Source organism: Etheostoma spectabile, chromosome 3 (genome assembly GCF_008692095.1).
Source record: "Etheostoma spectabile isolate EspeVRDwgs_2016 chromosome 3, UIUC_Espe_1.0, whole genome shotgun sequence".
NCBI lineage: Eukaryota > Metazoa > Chordata > Actinopteri > Perciformes > Percidae > Etheostoma > Etheostoma spectabile.
The window spans coordinates 23,329,894-23,333,486 of NC_045735.1; the positions used below are offsets into that span (position 1 = coordinate 23,329,894).

The window sequence follows — 3,593 nt, forward strand, 5'->3', positions numbered from 1 at the left end:
CCTTTTGTGTACATAGAAAAAGTCTTAGATCTTTGAGTTCAGCTCACGAAAAATGGGGGCAAAAACAAAAGTGTTGCATTTATGATTTTGTTCAGTATAATTTCGTCCTTTCAGTCGTTACATCATCTCTGCTGTTAATGACACCAGTGGAAAAATACGATGTGTTTTTTATACGTCACACTGTTTTCTCAATACTTTATTTAGCAGCAAGGGAGTCAAACCCCATTCCAGTGAAAACAAGTTGTCACAGCACAGACGTAATAATTTGGAGGGGCTGTGGTGTGTGAAGACCTGGCCCACTCGCCATGAAGCTTCGGCACGGGGATTGTGTTTTTTAGTAAAGATTCCTTTCTGCCAGGCAATGAGCAGGCTTCTGGAGGTGTTTTGTCTGTCTGACTGGGAAGAGACTAATGTAACCCTGGTTTAGAGACACACCGACAGAGACAGGGAGGTGATAGAGGGGCAGAGAGAGAGAAAAACGGCCAAGGGTGTTTATAGAACAAAGTTAAATGCACAGTATTATTTCCCTAAGTATATAATCAAAAGCTCAGCCTTTGGAATATGGCAGCCATTCAATACATGCCAGCCAAATGTCTTCTTGAATTTGACAATGTAATACCAATGAATGGTTGTTGTTTTTAAGAAGCCACAGATACAATTAAAATGACTGTATGTCGGCTTACAAGTTTTACAGCTGTGGTTGATCTCATCCGCTCTTTTGCCATTATTCTGTCACAGTTTTTCAATAAAGTAGTTTTGATGCTAGTTATCTATGAAGGAAAACAACATCCTTAATCTTAATCTTGCCTACTAAACTCTGACTGGTCGTTTGCTTCTCTTAACAAATCTGAGATGTGAATGGCAATTAAGAAATCTGAACCCAGGCTAACAAAATGACCTCTGTGTTGGCTAAAAATGATTTTAGAAGAATGGATACATTATTAGCTAGCTATTGGGCTGTTGGAGCAAAGCAAAACAAATTGCTCCCAATCTCCCCACCCCCCGGACCAGAAAATAGCTAATTAGAGCACAGTGTCAGGCTGAATGAAGTGCTAGAAGGAACCTAGAAGGTTGCATTGCTAGATGCCCTACTGTCTTGTCTCTGTTTTTTTTATTGTTTCATCGGAGCTGCATTTACTTCCCCCCTGTGTGTGGCAACAGCATGGTAAGAGTCACACAGAGACCAGACTGAACTGCTGTTTCGGTCTTTACACGCCTGATGAAATCCTCTGTCCAAATCCTTACAGCAACAAGCATCGACAGGTTTTTCTCTACAAGTTATGACAAATTATTACCAGCAGAGCGCTGTGTATTGTCTTGTGTGTGTGTGTGATCCATTTTCCTTCAGATGCTCCTGTCCATTTGTACATTTTCACTGGACTAGAAGTAACTGGCTATTGGTGTGGGTCTGCCAGAAGGAGATTTTCTAGGATATTCCTGCAAAGCCCTTCTAGCTATGTAAATATTGTCCATATTTGTACCTAAAAACCTCCTCTGTGGAAATCAATGGAAATGCGTAATGTTTCAAAGAAGACCATGAAAGGGGAGGTTTAGTTGAAATGCTTGGCTTGCTTGCTTCCTAATTGAGACAGCCTGTGCTCTCTGAGGAGAGTTTGATAGTTGTTTATGAGGATCGTTGACTGATTGCAGTTGGGTCATATGCAACAATCAATTGTTTTATTTTCGTGTGTGTGTGTGTGTGTGTGTGTGTGCGTGAGTGCGTGCGTGCGTGCGTGCACATGCAACACCAGCCTTCCTCGTCACTCATGTGTCTATTTACAGTGCAGCTGATCGGTTTCAAATGTCCCCAGCGTAATGGCCACAGTGCCTGTCCTCACGATCGAACGACTCATATTAGCCTGCAACATATTAGCCAAGATGATAGGTGTTTTTTTCCTAATTAAGATAAAGGCAGTTGTGTGTGTGTGTGTTTTCCCATTGCAGCTGCATCTGTCTTTGTTGGACAAATTTAAATAATGTTTGTTGCTTATCTCAGTAAAGGGAATGTATATGGTTGTGTGCAATGTGCACGCATGTTTTGTACGTGCAAGACCATGTCTCTGTGTTTGCTGTAATATGACACAAGTGTTACATTACAGTAAAGTGATGTCATTTTCTGAACTTAACAGACTCTTTTAGCTGTTCTGTTATTTGCCTTTACCTGCTTAATCATTATATGTACGTTGATTATCTATCAAAAATCTCATTGCGTAAATATTTTGTGAAATCACCAGTTGTCAAACCTACAATAACGCCAAAATATTGATATTGAGGTATTTGGTCTCTAATTGCCTGTTTTTTTTTGCCTCATATTGCTTAGAGTCTGTACTTTTTAGCGCTGATATTTATTCTCTTATCTCATTTGCCCCTTATTTTATTTTTTGTAAATTTGTGTAAAGTCCTTAATACAATGCACAATTTGAGGCTGACACAATAGCAATTTCTTTGTGCTCGTATAATGACAAAGTTATTCTACTATGTTCAGCTGCTAGTTATTAGCTGTGCACATCTGTTGGGAATTTAGCTTGTAGTGGATCAATCAGAGCTCGTTATTGAATGTTGAAATACTCTCAGTTGACTCATATTACCTAAACCAGGGTACAAAAGTCCTGACGGTACCAAATCCACATGCTGAATAATCATTCAAACTATATGCGGGGTGTTTGATTTACACCCCCTGTCTGTGTTATATTTGATATGTTAATCTCCTATATTTGTCCTGAGTTGCAGTCACATTCTTGCAATTGTGGTTCATAAGTAATCTTGCGTCACCTTCAGCGCTTAGCTTTTGGCAGGCCTGAGGGAAGAGTATGCAGCAACCTGTCTCTCTTGTCAAAGCATGTGTAAACGAGAGGGAGAGAGAAATAAAGAGTGTAGACTGAGGCAGCGTCACAGTCGCTGACTGGGGTAACATTACTCTTGTGGGCTGGACTGTGGGTGTGTACTGCTAAATTACATGTCATTGGGTGGCCTCTTGTACCATGCAGGGGAATTAGCTCAAATGGTAGAGCGCTCGCTTAGCATGTGAGAGGTAGCGGGATCAATGCCCGCATTCTCCAGTCGTGATTTTTACATATGGTCAATAAATGCAGCATGGAAAAGTGCTGTTACCTTTGACCACTTTACTTAATGAATGGCTATATGTATTGCCAGGCAGTCTAGGTGATCTTTAATCTGCTCATCGTAACATTTACAGAAGTACTGTACACCATGTTTGAGCATTTACAGCAATTTTCTGTCTCAGAAAATTGACAATGGTTGCCCACTATGAGAGCTCCACTTTATCTAAGAAACAGTTTAAGTTGATGGTAAAATATCAGTTTATATATATCTATAAAAGCACAGAATCACATGACTTTCCTCTAAAGGTCAGCTGAGTCAGTGAACTCTTGTATGTCCCTTCTTAAAACATACTTTTATAGGAGAGCCTTTCCTGATCTTATTTGACTTTATTTTATTGTATTTTACGAATTTTATATTTATCTGTATTTTAGTCTTTTGAATGTTTCCATGCTTTTATCTTTTTGTATTATTGTCTCTTGGGTATTACTGTCTTTACACTTGTTAAAGCACTTTGTAACTTGTTTTTGAAA

At 39.5% G+C, this 3,593-nt stretch overlaps 1 protein-coding gene and 1 non-coding gene across 3 annotated transcripts in view; both read left to right on the forward strand.

The window, feature by feature from the left end:
• p2ry6 (pyrimidinergic receptor P2Y6) overlaps nt 1–3,593 on the forward strand; it is a 13,555-nt gene that overhangs the window by 2,342 nt on the left and 7,620 nt on the right. The window lies entirely within an intron of this gene.
• Nucleotides 2,987–3,059, forward strand: trnaa-agc (transfer RNA alanine (anticodon AGC)). The gene has a single exon. It is a non-coding gene; the product is annotated as a tRNA-Ala (tRNA).